Source organism: Delphinus delphis, chromosome 19 (assembly GCF_949987515.2).
Source record: "Delphinus delphis chromosome 19, mDelDel1.2, whole genome shotgun sequence".
In the NCBI taxonomy this organism is placed as follows: domain Eukaryota; kingdom Metazoa; phylum Chordata; class Mammalia; order Artiodactyla; family Delphinidae; genus Delphinus; species Delphinus delphis.
The window spans coordinates 44,063,994-44,079,669 of NC_082701.1; the positions used below are offsets into that span (position 1 = coordinate 44,063,994).

The window sequence follows — 15,676 nt, forward strand, 5'->3', positions numbered from 1 at the left end:
TGCGCCAGGTCTTTGTTGTGGCACGCGGGATCTTCGTTGCGGCATGCAGGATATAGTTCCCTGACCAACTACCGAACCCAGGCCCCCTGCACTGGGAGCACCGGGTCTTACCCACTGGACCACGAGGGAAGTGCCCTCATTACGTATCTTTTAAATTATTTAAAATATATTCAAAAAAGAAATTAAGTTAAAAAATTCAAATATTTAAGAAGTTGTATTTCTGGAATTCTTTAATGTCTTTAAAGAGTTATTTAAAATCTTTTTTAAAGTCTTCTACCCTCAGACTTTCTTTCTGAAAAATTTTACACAGGGACTTCCCTGGTGGCACAGTGGTTAAGAATCCGCCTGCCAATGCAGGGGACACGGTTCGAGCTCTGGTCCGGGAAGATCCCACATGACATGGAGCAACTAAGCCAGTGCACCACAACTACTGAGCCTGCGTTCTACAGCCTGCAAGCCACAACTACTGAGTCCACGTGCCACAACTACTGAAGCCCGTGTGCCTAGAGCCCGCACTGGGCAACAAGAGAAGCCACCGCAATGAGAAGCCCACACACCGCAACGAAGAGTAGACCCTGAGGGCTTCCCTGGTGGTGCAGTGGTTGGGAGTCCACCTGCCAATGCAGGGGACAAGGGTTCGTGCCCCGGTCTGGGAGGATCCCATGTGCCGCGGAGCGGCTGGGCCCGTGAGCCATGGCCGCTGAGCCTGCGCATCCGGAGCCTGTGTTCCGCAACGGGAGAGGCCGCAGCAGTGAGAGGACCGTGTACCGCAAAAAAAAAAAAATTAAAAAAAAAATAAAGAGTAGACCCTGAGAAAGCCCGTGCACAGCAATGAAGACCCAATGCAGACATAAATAAATAAATAAATAAAAATTTTACACAGTAGAATTCATTTTATAGTGTTCAGTTCTAAGAGTTCTCATAAATTCATATAACTATAACCACAAACAAGGTACAGAACAGTTCTATCACCTCCCCAAAATATCCTCATGCTACCCCCCTGTAGTCAAACACTTCACCTACCCTTAACCCAAGGCAATCATTGATCTGTTCTCCATCGTCCCTATAGTTTTGAGTTTTCCAGAATGTCATATAAATTCAATCATGTAGTATTTTTTTTAATTGAAGTATAGTTGACTTACAAAGTTATGTTAGTTTCAGGTGTACAACAAAGTGATTCAGTTATATATATATGATATATATATATATCACATATATATATACACACACACACATATATACATTCTCTTTCAGATTCTTTTCCATTATAGTTTATTATAAGATATTGAATATAGTTCCCTGTACTATACAGTAGGTCCTGGTTGTAGAGTAGCCTTTTGAGTATGGCTTCGTTCACTTACCATGATGCATATGAGATTCATTCATGTTATTGCATATATGAATAGTTCCTTTTTGTTGCTGAGTAGTATTCCATTGTATGGATATATCACAGTTGGTTTTTCCATTCCAAAGTTGAGGGATATTCAGGTTGTTTCCAGTTTTGGGTGAGTACCAATAAAGCTGCTATAAATATTCACATACAGGTTTTTGTGTCAGAGGTTGTCATTTAATTTGGGTAAACACCTGAGTCATATGGTTAAGTGTATGTTTTACTTTATAAGAAACCCCCACAGTGTTTTCCAAAGTTCCAATTGTTCCACATCCTCATCAGTCCATAATCTAGACAGTTTTCTTTTGTTGTTTTTTAGTCATTCTAATGGCACATCTCATTATGATTTTAATTTCCATTTTTCTAATGACTAAGATGTTGAGGACATTTTCATGAGCTTATTTGCCATCCATATATCTTCTCTGCTGAAGTCATTCAAATCTCTCACCCATTTTTTTAATGGTGTCATTTGCTTTTCTTCTTGATGAGTTTTGAGCTCTTTATACATTCTATATACAGTTCCTATCTTGATAGATGACTTGCAAATACTTCCTCCCAGTCTGTATCTTGGCTTTTGCAGAGTAAAAGTTTTAAATTTTGATGAAGCCCAATTTATCAATTTTTTCTTTTATGGATTTTGCTTTTGGTACTGTATCTAAGAACTCTTTGCCTAACTCAAGGTAACAAGGATTTTCTCCTGTTTCATTCTAAATATTTTATAGCTTTCCATTTTACATTAAGGTCTGTGATTGATCTTGAGTTAATTTTTACATAAGGTGTGAAGTGTAGGTTGAGGTTCTTTTTTTCTTTTTTTGCGTATAGATATCTAGTGGTTCCAATGACTAGCGGTTGAGAAAACTATCTTTTCTCTGTTGACTTGCCTTTGCACCTCCGTCAAAAATCAAACAGCCCTATTTAATAGTGTGGGTCTATTTCTCTATTCTCTATTCTGTTCATTGATCTATATATCTATCCTTTTGCCAATACCACACTGTCTTGGTTACCGTAGATCTTCAGTAAGTCTTGAAATCAGGTAGTATGAGTCTTCCAACTTTGTTAACCTTTTTCAAAATTGCTTTGGCTATTTTGGTTCCATATAAATTTTAGAATCAACTTGTCAAGGATTTTTTAAGCTTCCCCAAAAGTGTCTACTTATAGATGGAAGTTGGCTGCCTAGGTTAACCTTAAGAAAGACGATGGGGGTACGGGCTTCCCTGGTGGCCCAGTGGTTGGGAATCCACCTGCCAATGCAGGGTACATGGGTTCGAGCCCTGGTCCGGTAGGATCCCACATGCTGCAGAGCAACTAAGCCCGTGCACCACAACTACTGAGCCTGCAAGCCACAACTACGGAGCCCATAAGCCACAACTACTGAAGCCCACGCACCTAGATCCTGTGCTCCGCAACAAGAGAAGCCACCGTAATGAGAAGCCCTCACATCGCAACGAAGAGTAGCCCCCACTCACCACAACTAGAGAAAGCCCACGTGCAGCAACGAAGACTCAACACAGCCATAAAGAAATAAATAAACAAGCAAACAAACGATGGGGGCATTGTAAGGGCTGGAAATTCTAGGCTTATTTTTCAAGGTTCTGATTTTTCACTTGCACAGCTGTTTTGAGATTTCCTTGCAGTTGTGCAAAAGGGAAGAAAAGTGCTTTGTATAAAGATATGTATTAATATTATTTGGTACAATAAAGTTGAAAACACAATTTTCCTAAAAAACATGCTGTTTATTTCAAATAGTGAAAATAAAAATGTTAAACTTATTATATTTTACAAACAACAGTCCCTCTGCTGCCAGTAATCCTAACTCCAAGTCATCCTTCAGGTGTTACATTGAACATTCCTTCATCCATCCACATGCCTTTCTTGATCCCCCAAATATGGGTTAAGGGTTAACATGTTTCCATTGCACCCTGAGGTCCTCTAACATCCCTCTTAACATGTTATATTCTATAACTGATAGCTAACTTTGTTTCTCCCATCAGGACATAAACTGGGTGGGCAGAACTAGCTACACTAGCTAATTCATTCTTAGCTCCTAGCACAGAGTAGGCAATGCATAAATCTTTGTTGTGAATGACCAATTGCTTTGAATGACAGGAAGAAACTGAAAAGAGAATGTCCTATCTTGTAGACATACTGTAAAAGGAATCCTCCAAAAGAGTAAAAGGGGATAACAGCTGTTAAAAAGGAGATATCTTGGGGCTTCCCTGGTGGCGCAGTGGTTAAGAATCTGCCTGCCAACGCAGGGGACACGGGTTTGAGCGCTGGTCCGGGAAGATCTCACATGCCGCGGAGCAACTAAGCCAGCGTGCCACAACTACTGAAGCTCATGCACCTAGAGCCTGTGCTCCGCAACAAGAGAAGCCACTTCAATGAGAAGCCCACGCACCGCAACGAAGAGTAGCCCTGCTCCCCCCAACTAGAGAAAGCCCACGTGCAGCAACGAAGACCCAACGCAGCCAAAAATAAATAAATAAATTTAAAAAAAAAAAGGAGAGATCGTCAATGAATACATGAAGAAATGGAGGGCAAACCTATAGGTTAAACGATAAAAAGCAGACATATGAAATCATTCTGTATGGACCTATTTGGATACTGTTCCAAACAAACAGTTGAAAAATTATTGAGGTAATTGGGGAAATGTGAAAACTAACTGGATAACTGATGCTATTAAGAAATAAAATGCCTGTTAATTTTTTGTGGGATTTCTTTTAGTCCTTATCTTTTAGAGATACATACTGAAATATTTATTCATGAAATTATGATATCCTGGATTTTTAAAAAATAATGTAGGTGGGTTAGTGGGTAGGGGGTACATAGATGAAACAAGACAAGCATGAGTTGACAATTATTATAACAGAGTGATAGGGGTTCATTATACTGTTCTGTCTACTCTTGCATATATTTGAAATTTTCCATAATAAAGCGGTAAAATGATAACATATCTACAGATTAATTTTCTTTTTAACATTAAATCCCCAAGGAAAGGGAGAAAAAGAGAAATATGGGAAGCTAAGCCTTGAACCAAGTCAAGACCCTAGAGATGTCTGTGATTCCCAGCATTTGAAACTCCAGTCAAAGCCAGACATCCTGTTCAATGTCAATATTAAAAATGCTTAGCTAAAATATACCAACAACTTTAAACACTCTGCAAATTCCTTCCTTTCATAAAACATGCCTTTGCTTATATTTCAAAATCATGAACTAAAAAAAAAGCACCTAAATTATACCAAATTGTCCTTCCAAAAAGCAACAACAGCATGTATATCTTTCACTTACCATCGGGCATATTTATTTCAGTGTTTTCAGTTATTATATAAACGGTGGAAAGCTGTGTGGTAGGAAAAGACTGCACAGAGATAGCTGACTTGAGTTCCCAATCCCAACTCTGAACTAACCTGGTATCACTAATTAAAAATTATCCTGTGGTCTTCAAATCAAATCTTCTGAGGTTTTGGTTCATAAAAATCACCTAGCTTGGGACTTCCTTGGTGGCACAGTGGTTAAGAATCCACCAGGGTTCGAGCCCTGGTCCGGGAAGATCCCACATGCTGTGGAGCAACTAAGCCCGTGCACCACAACTACTGAGCCTGCGTTCTAGAGCCTGCGAGCCACAACTACTGAAGCCCGCACGCCTAGAGCCTGTGCTCCACAACAAGAGAAGCCACTGCAGTGAGAAGCCCATGCACCGCAATGAGGAGTAGCCCCCGCTGGTCAAAACTAGAGAAAGCCCGCGCACAGCAACGAAAACCCAAAGCAGCCAAAAAAAAAAATCACCCAGCTTTTTTTTTTTTTTTGCGGTACGCGGGCCTCTCACTGTGGTGGCCTCGCTCGTTGTGGAGCACAGGCTCCGGACGCGCAGGCTCAGCGGCCATGGCTCACGGGCCCAGCCACTCCGCGGCATGTGGGATCTTCCCGGACCGGGGCACGAAACCGCGTCCCCTGCATCGGCAGGCGGACTCTCAACCACTGCGCCACCAGGGAAGCTCTCACCTAGCTTTTAATCTGAGGTACTCAGTGGAACAGATTCCTTTTTTCCCCCCCATATCTATAATGGAACTGATGTTAGAAAAGGCAGTTTTCAGGATTTCCCTGGTGGTCCAGTGGTTAAGAATCCGCCTTCCAATGCAGGGGACGCGGGTTGGATCCTTGGTCGGGGAACCAAGATCCCACATGCTGCAGGGCAACTGAACCTGCGCGACACAACTAGAGAGCCCGTGTGCCGCAACTACAGAACCCACACGCCACAACTAGAGAGGAGCCCGTGTGCCACAACAAAGACCCAACACAGCCAAAAATAAAAGAAGGAAGGAAGGAAGGAGAGAAAGAAAGAAAAAAGAAATAAAGAAAAGGCAGTTTTCTAAGTCTGGTAAACCACTGAGAATAGGAAAAGAAAATGTACAGCTGATGTGCCCACTAATTTCCTTTCATTGAAAAATTTACAAACTTACATATGCTTTTAAGCAGGAATGGTATCCTTATTTAATTAAGAGTAATACCATTCTTTCCACTAAGATGTGAAGTTTTGTGTTTTATTCTTGCTTGCAACCTAAAAGCTGCTAATTTAAGCCAAGTATGTAACACATTAAAAAATGTAAAAATAAGTATGAACTACTATTGAGAAAGTACTGAGTGCCACATTTCCATTAAGCCAATCCCTCCAGATGATGTGAATGAACAACATATTAAGCAACTGGAACTTAGACTCACAGGGTCATCATGCTGGCTTTAACTATTACTTACACCCTAATGATTTCTAGATCTGCATCTCCATTCTAAACCTCTCTACCGAACTCTAGACCCAAATATCCAGAAGCCTATTGGACATTTGCTCCTGGATTTCCCAGACACCTCAAATCTAACATACCAAAATCAAACTCATTTTCCCTCAAATGTAACACCCTCTTATTCCTGTATTCCCTACCTTGTTTAATGACATCACCATCCACTTAGTTGCCCAAGCAATTTCAAATCCATCTTCGACAACCACTTCTCCCTTACACACTCCCCAACATAAAGTCAATAAGATCCTTCTAGTCAGTCTCTTAAAAAGCTCTTTAATCTGTCTACAATTCCATCACTACCACTGTAATTGAGATCTTCAATGTCTCTCAAGCAACCATCACACCAGTCTCATAACTAACTGTCTCCCTGCAGCCAATTTCTCCTTTTAAAATCTAACTTCCACACTGTCAACAGTGTTAGATTACTTTTCTTTTTTTAAAATTTATTGTATTGAAGTATAGTAGATTTACAATGTTGTGTTAATTTCTGTTATACAGCAAAGTGATTCAGTTGTACATATACATTCTTTTTCATATTCTTTACCATTATGGTTTATCACAGGATATAGGACCTTGCTGTTGATCCATCAGTGTTACTTTTCTTAAAGAGTGATCTGAACTCTTCCATAGCACCTACAAAATAAAATTCAGACCCCTCACCAAGGCCATCCACAATTGAGCTCCAACCCATCTTTCACCTCACGTCCTTCCACTTCTACCCCATACCCCATGATCTACGCACATTAAACCACTAGCCTAAGGGTCCATACTCTTATACCCTTGTGCAAGTTGTTCCTTGCACTTGAAACACTATCTTCTCCAATCCTTTTCTGTTGAAGCAGCCAAACTGTATTCATTCCTCAAGACTCAATTGATTCTTCCTCCAGGAAGCCTTCTCCAACCTTCCTTTCCCACCCCCAGGCAGAACCAGTGCTCCCATAGCTCTTAGTGCAGATCTCTATGACAGCACATACTGTATTGGTTCATAATTACATATTTGTCAGCCTCCAATTAAAATGTGAGCACCCTAGGGGACTTCCCTGGTGGCACAGTGGTTAAGAATCCACCTGCCAATGCAGGGGATCCAGGTTCGAGCCCTGATCTGGGAAGATCCCACATGCTGTGGAGTAACTAAGCCCGTGAGCCACAACTACTGAGCCTGCTCTCTAGAGCCTGGGAGCCACAACTACTGAAGCCCGCGCGCCTAGAGCCCGTGCTCCGCAACAAGAGAAGCCACCACAATGAGAAGCCCGCGCACCTCAATGAAGAGTAGCTCCCGCTCACCGCCCGCACAGCAACGAAGACCTAACGCAGCCATAAATAAATAAATAAATTTTTTTAAAAAAATGTGAGCACCCTAATGGACTTCCCTGGTGGTCCAGTGGTTAGTTAAGACTCCACGCTTCCAACGCAGGGGGCACGGGGTCAATCCCTGGTGGGAGAACCAAGATCCCACATGCCGAGCAGAGTGGCCAAAAAATTAAAAAAAAAAAAAAAATGTGAGCACCTTAAAAACAAGGATCATGTCATTCACATTTTAATTCTCAGTGCCTAGCACAACGCCTAACACACAGTAGGCACTTCAATGTTTGCTGAATTTGACTGCTGAGGATCAACCCCAAAATTTTTCAATGAGACCAGAGTCCAAAAAGCTTAAGAGAGTCCAGTTTGGGGGATTTCCCTGGTGGCACACAGGTTAAGACTCCGTGCTCCCAATGCAGGGGGCCCAGGTTCGATCCCTGGTCAGGGAACTAGATCCCACATGCATGCCACAACTAAGTTGTCCACGTGCCATAACTAAGGAGCTGGTGAGCTGTAACTAAGGAGCCTGCCTGTTGCAACTAAGACCCGGCACAACCAAATAAATAAATAAATACTTTTAAAAAAAAAAAGAGGGCTTCGCTGGTGGTGCAGCGGTTGAGAGTCCGCCTGCCAATACAGGGGACACGGGTTTGTGCCCCGGTCCGGGACGATCCCACATGCCACAGAGCGGCTGGGCCCGTGAGCCATGGCCGTTGAGCCTGCACGTCCAGAGCCTGTGCTCCGCAACAGGAGAGGCCACAACAGTGAGAGGCCCGCGTACCGCCAAAAAAAAAATAAAAAGAGAGAGAGAGAGTCAAGTTTTGGCTTACCGGTGAAAAGAAAAGACACTACAGAAATTCATGCTTATGCTATTTTTCGTTTTTCATAGTTTTCCCTACTAGCTTCAGGGTTAGTTACCAGAAAATTAATAACTGAGTTTTTTTTTTCTTTTCTTCTGAGTCTTTTTTTTTTTTTCCGCGGTATGCGGGCCTCTCCCGTTGCGGAGCACAGGCTCCGGACACACAGGCTCAACGGCCATGGCTCACGGGCCCAGCTGCTCCGCGGCATGTGGGATCTTCCCAGACCGGGGCACGAACCCATGTCCCCTGCATCGGCAGGCGGACTCTCAACCACTGTGCCACCAGGGAAGCCCTTCTGAGTCTTTTAAGTCACTCCTTAAATGACCTATGTTTTCCCATGAAACTGTACAATCCAGCACTGTACCAAACCACCATTTTATAACTGAGCTATCAAATCTGATAACTTATTACCCTCCTTGTATTAAATGCATCTTTAATAAAGAAAATTTAGCATTTTTCCTCTCAAGTTGTATTCCTTTTCACTCTGAGTTACAAAGCTCTAACAGGGACACAATCAAGACCCTGATAGGCAGTGAAAAGACAGAAATAGATATTAAACACTTCTCTGCTGAGAAAGCATTCACCTCACACCAAGAGTACAGGGACTTCACACTTATCCCCTCTCTGGTCAGCTGTAAAGCTTCAGCCCTTCCCTTGGCCACTTCACTTCTCACACATACTCTCACTTCCCAATTTATTGTATTAGAATCATCTTTTTAGAGTTGTGATATTTTAGGAGTTTAAATCCAAGAATTAGGCTCATGTCTCTTCTGAAAACGTTCCAAGCTTCCTGTCCTGCTCTGCTGCATTATACAATGTTACTCTGCCAAAGCCTTAGCTCATTTCCTCCTCCTGCTTGTCCTGATATGGTGGTACACATCAATAATGCCCTCTCCCTTCCCATTTTCAGACTTTACTGTCTGTCTGGAATGCCCTATCTTTCATGTCCATCTGCGAGGGCCTATCATGCAGGTTCAATGCAGCAGAGGCCTTTACTGACGATATCTGAACCCAGCCCTTCCATCAACTCTCGTAACAAGTTGTACCTTTCTCTAGTAGAGCACCACTTACTACACTCCATCAATTCTTTTTTTTTTTTTCTTTTGGCCATGTGGCATGCAGGATCTTAGTTCCCCAACCAGGGATCATACCATCATCCCCTGCAGTGGAAACATGGAGTCTTCACCACTGGACCCCAGGGAAGTCTCTCCATCAATTCTAAGACACCCTTTTTTCCGTCATATTTCTCTGAAAACAGGATACACCTTACAACTGATGGCATGCCAGTCTCATTAGCAGCATTTCTTCTTTCTCAGTGGTATGCAAAATAACTGTGAGCCTTACAATCATTAGCACCACAGATTTGATAAAATAAGATATTGCAAAAAAAATTTTTTTTAATTTAAAAAAAATTTTTAAAAATAGATATTGCATTCTATGTAATTACTTTGTATACTTCTGTTTCCTTCACTAGACTGTGAACTCCCAGAGGGCAAGGGCTATGTCATAATCATCTTCGACCAGTGGTTTGGGCACAAAGAGAGTGTGTATCCAACAAACACTAGTAATAATTAGCATTCATTTAGCATTTACTAAGTATCAGGTACCATTCTAAACAATTTACATGTATTACCACATTTAACCCTCACAACAACCCTATGAAGTAAGTACAATTATTATCTTTGTTTTATATATGAGGAAACAGGTAAAGACACAAGGGTAAGCTTATTCAAAGACACACAAAGTTGCAGAAGATTTGAACCCATGTTTGCTGATTATGATTCATATTGTTATTATTTTTCCCTTCAGCAAATATTTAATCAGCAATTACTCTATGCCAACAACCGTGCTAAATAAATAAACACTGGTAAGCAAACCCTGGTCCTCAGAAGGCTACTCTGAACCACAGGTCCATTCTTGAATCCTTTACCCTCCAAACATCAGAACCAACTTACAAATTCACTAAGTTAAATCCACTCTCCTCACAACATTGTAAATCAACTATACTTCAGGTTTAATAAATAAATAAATAAATAAATCCACTCTATTTTTCCTTTTTAACATTTTCTCATATAGTATTCCTTTAAAGTTGTTAGCACTCTATCAAGAACCAAAACAGGGCTTCCCTGGTGGCGCAGTGGTTGAGAGTCCGCCTGCCGATGCAGGGGACGCGGGTTCATGCCCTGGTCTGGGAAGATCCCACATGCCGCGGAGCGGCTGGGCCTGTGGGCCACGGCCACTGAGCCTGCGCGTCCGGAGCCTGTGCTCCACAACGGGAGAGGCCACAACAGTGAGAGGCCCGCGTACCGCAAAAAAAAAAAAAAAAAGAACCAAAACAAATGACAAACAGACCAAAAAAAGAAACCCCTTTGTGCTCTATTGTTAAGTGGCTATAAAAATATCACAAAGGTGACTTCAGCTAAGGAATGGGTGGCAAAATCACAAAGGCTCTGAAGAAACAAAGATTCTGTTTGCAAGCAAATATTCTCAGGAAAAAAGAGAGGGAGGTAAAAACACCAAAATTTTGTTTTTATACAGACTGCTTTAAAAAGGTTCCCCCGAGGGGCCTCCCTGGTGGCGCAGTGGTTAAGAATCCGCCTGCCAATGCAGGGGCCACAGGTTCGAGACCTGGTCCGGGAAGATCCCACGTGCCACGGAGCAACTAAGCCCGTGAGCCACAACTACTGAGCCTGCGCTGTAGAGCCTGTGAGCCACAACTACTGAAGCCCGCGCGCCTAGAGCCCGTGCTCCGCAACAAGAGAAGCCACTGCAATGAGAAGCCTGCGCACCGCAACGAAGAGTAGCTCCCACTTGCCCCAACTAGAGAAAGACCGCGAGCAGCAACGAAGACCCAATGCAGCCAAAATACATTAATTAGTTAATTAATTTTTAAAAAAATAAAAAAATAAAAATGATCCCCCGAGGCATGAGATGCTTTTTGCTTTTTTTTTTAAAAGAAAAATGATTCATTTTATTAGAATAAAAATGAACCGGTAAACCTTATTCCTTTTATTTTAGCTCTTGCTATGTCAGGGATTCAGGGGAAGTCCTTACATCCCCTGGCGGGGGATGTAATCCCTTAGGCGGACTGCTCACACAACAAGGCAATCAAGGCACTGGCCATCCCCTTTCTTTCCCTCAGGGGAAGACTCCTCATTCTGTAACAGTAATCTACTACATAAAAGGAACCACAAATAGGAAAGAGAATAGAAGGAGAGGACAGGCAATTCTCATCACAGCTGAACAAACCTCTACCATTTTAACGTAATAAGGATAGCATTTATGGACTTGTTTGAACTGATGGAAGTTTCCAATAGAGGAGAAAATGCATTACCAAAATTAAAAATAAATGTCCAACTATTAAAAATAAGATGGTTAGGTTAGTTCTAACATTTTATACCTCTACTTCATCTTCCATGTGGTGGTGAAAGACAGAATAAATTTGTATCCTGTAAATGACCTATGACAACAGTAACAAATGCTTTCTTTTTTAAACTAGCCTCTAAATAAGAATAAAAAACTTACCTCTGTGTTATGGACACAGATTTTATTGGGACAGCCAAGGAACTAAAGCAAAAAGTTAAATATAATGTATCACTGTGTATTTCCAGGAAAGAAGTAAAACACATTTTACCAGATGGAGAAGTTAAAGACACCTACGGTGCATTTCCCTATTCCTATAAAATAATTCATTCTCCTTATCTGTGAACCTTCAAGGATCTAATACAGCTACTCCCTACCTTTGGTCAGATGAAAGACAAATCACTCACTAATTTCCAAAAGACCTCACCATTTCAAGCTCCGCATCCTCAGAGCCAGCAGAGCTGAAGCATCGTCTCTTTCTATCCTTTTGAAAGGAGTTTCATCTCTTTCAAAAGCTGTGACTAGAAAGCCATTTTCTCTCTCTCCAAGTACACCGTTTAACTCTGTCCTCTGCTTTGTCCACCCTAAACAGCAAGAACAACAACAAAGCCTCAGGAGCGCTCCTTCAGCCCCTCAGAAACAAACCAGCCACCTCTTGGGCTCCTGCACAGCTGCTTCTGTCTTTCTTTGAGAGGCACTCCACCCTGGAGGTTCCACAGGCAGGGTAACAAAAAGTGGAGATGAAAAGTTGCTATATGCTATCTAACCTCCAAAATAGAGACAGGGCCTTGGGGCAACCAGAGACTCTTGCAACAAAAAACTTTTTTACAATTAAAAAATAACAAATTGTATTCGCACATCCCTCACTGTGCACCCCTCCCAGTTTGTCTCAAACTAGTTTCTTCAACTCATCATAAAGCACGTTAGTACCAACTGTGGTTACAAGGGAACAAACCTAAACGGGCTGTGTTCAGAAAGCATTTAACAGATTGGCCTTCCATTCTCTATTGCCTCCCTCTTGAGTAAGGAGCTACATACCATTTGTAAAAATGCCTGAGAGTATGGTATTTTTCCTAAACAAGTCTGATGGTTAATTTGTCACATCACAGAAGAAACTGGTATTTCTGCACATGCACACGATCTGCTGTGCTGATGAAGAAAACACGTCTGTGCTGTGCCTACTGAGGTTTTACAAACAATATGTTTCGCCTTGACAAAGAAATCAGTTGTTCCATTAATAACGGTAAGATCTAAAATCCAGTGATACTGTTGGTGATATAGCAACCTCGGCACAGTACTCACAATTTACAATTTTTATAAACGATCTCAATCACATACATGATGCTTGCAATAGTCCGTTGAAACATATTACATCTTCCAGAGGTTCAGAAAGGTTAAGTGGGACCTGCCCAAGGTTACCTTTCAGCTTTAAACAGCGGTGGACGTGGGTTCGAAACTGCCGGACTCTAAGCCCCCAGCTCTTTTCCTTAGACCCCTCCCAGCTTTAAACGACCCCCCACCCTCTACCCAGAGCAGCCTATTACTCCGGGCGACCGGCTCTTCCCTGCCTGGACCAGAGCCGTCTTCTTCAGCCCCAGCAGGGCTTTCATCCTCCACGCACCCCCATCCCCCGAGACGATTCTCTGAAAGAAGCAGAAAGCGAGAGGCGACCGAAAGCTCCCGGGAGAAGGGACGATGACAAACGGGGGAGCGCGGGACACTGCCCCTGCGGCGGGCTCCTTCACTCTGCAGCGCGCACCCCGTTCCCTCCCCAAGCTGTCCAGCCCTGACGCCGGGCCATCTGACCACCCCTGCCCCAAATTCCCGCATCATCATCTCAAACTGTCCCTCCCCCACGCCCCTTCGCCTCCGACAGGCAGAGCCCCCCCACCAAGTCGGAGTATCCCTCCAGCAGGTTACCCCCTTCCCTCCCGTCGCCCACCCCGCTTCCACCACCACTCACTGTCGGTGACTGGGCCCGGCCCTCATGGCTGCTCCGTTGCCGCCCGCCGCCGCCACTGCTGCTCCACGCCCCGGCTCCTCAGTCGCCGCTGCCGCCGCCGCCGCCTTGGGGACTCGCCGGCAGCCGCTCCTGCGCCTGCGCAGCCTGGAGCGCCGGGGCCCTTCCGGGCCGCCCGCGCCTGCGCAGCCCGCACCGGGGGTGTCTGCCTCAGTGCCTGATGCCCTGGACCCCCGGGTCTCGGGTGGACATGGCTGCTGGCTTCGAGGACTTAATCTTAAGAGGCTTTGGCGCCTGCCCCAGGGTCTGAGGCTTCTGGAAGGTAGCGTAGGTTTCTAAACGCGGTGCCCGTAGGGGCCGTAGACTTCATAGCACTTCCAGGATTCTGGATCCCACTTGCACTTAAAGGCCTAAATGCTCTGACGTGACTACTGATAAATTTAGGTTTCTTTCAAGAATACGATCACGTCTAGAATGCACTGAGGGGTAATTGTGCAAGAGTCAACTTTGACATCCCTGAATACACTACTGGCCAGTAGGTGCTCAGAAGCTCTGGGGACCTTGTCAAAAAGGTGACTGCACCTAGAATGCACTGTTCAGTCTGTTTATCAAGCTCGTACTGTTTATGGGACGAAAATGCTCTAGGCATCTCATATGTGCCATCGAGGGACTTGCAGGTTAATAGTCCCCTACTTTACAACTCTCGCTGTGGAGCCTGGCTCTTTTGCAAATTGGTAAACAGAAACCAGGCCTTTAGCCCAAGGAGGCCCAGCTGTCACCCCTAGACCCCTACCTAGACTGCTGCCTTATCATAACCCAACAAGAAACTAGGCTCAATTCAGTCCCAGGAATTCAACAATACAAACTTTTTTGTGTCGGGGGGGGGGTGGGGGTGTGGGCAGCGTCTGGTGGCTTGTGGGATCTTAGTTCCGCAACCAGGGATGGAACCCCAGCTCTAGGTAGTGAAAGCATGGAGTCCTAACCACTGGACCACCAGGGAATTCACCTCAACAATGCAAACTTGAAAGCTGCGGACGATGCACTGCAGTCAAAGGGAAGAGGAGGTACAGGACGAAACTCTCCTTATCACCGTGACTCTTCCATCCTACCTCCAGCCCAATCTTCTGTCTACAATTCAGAGTCTGGAGGGATAGAGACCAAGATATAATGTAAGTCCAGAGAGACAGAGAGAGACACACAGAGAGAGAGAGAAAGAGAAGAAGAAGTTCCATTCTTTTGTGAAGGGTCTTAAGTTCGCTTTACTTCTAGGGAAAGCAAAAGCTACTGTTGGATGCCAGGATCTGGTACGAGTATTTGAACTCCTCATCTAAGATTAATATTTGAACTCCTCATCTAACATTAAGGGTCTTCCTCATTTTGGAAAAAAGCAAAAATACGCCCTAGAGTAAAGGTTGAAAAGGCTGTAAATGGAATGTCACAGACATGCTGGAGGTAATAGAGCCTGCTCACATTCTTCTGGAAAAGGAGGCAGGAAGATATATACAAATGCATATAATGGAATTCTCAGTTCCCTAAGAAACTAAGGGTTACTCCCTGAAGCACCTAGGAAACTAAGAATTTTTTTTTCTCCTCAGATGTTTGTGACTTTTACATACATAGGCTTTTACATATATACATATGTTGCTGTAGAGAAAGTGTATAAATTGGCATAATCCTGTCCCTAGAAAAGCAAATCTACTCAAAGGTTCAGGCTTCATGTATGAATACCCTCCCAGCTAGGGAGTTCCATCTGGACATACGTAGAGTAAACTACAACAGCTGAGAGGGTGGTGGGCAGTAAACAGGACATCCTGTAGGTGGGGCCCTACAGAGCCTAGCTCCAGGCTTAGAAGGGTTGTCATTACTTGCAAAAGTATTATCCTTTGGAATGAGAGCACATTTGGCACCACAGGGGAATTGCAGAACCAGAAAGGAGCAAGAATTAATATCGACACGATGTTCTGATGAATGGATGACTAAAAAGAAGGCCATAGCTGCCCCTGAAACT

The 15,676-nt window shown here is 43.6% G+C and overlaps 1 protein-coding gene across 1 annotated transcript in view; it reads right to left on the reverse strand.

The window, feature by feature from the left end:
• Window positions 1-13,778, reverse strand: part of FAM222B (family with sequence similarity 222 member B) — a 63,129-nt gene extending 49,351 nt beyond the window's left edge. The window contains exon 1 of the mRNA XM_059998031.1: window positions 13,672-13,778. The gene's annotated coding sequence lies outside the window, so the exon portion shown is untranslated. The remainder of the gene's footprint in view (window positions 1-13,671) is intronic.
• Window positions 13,779-15,676: the final 1,898 nt, after the last annotated feature.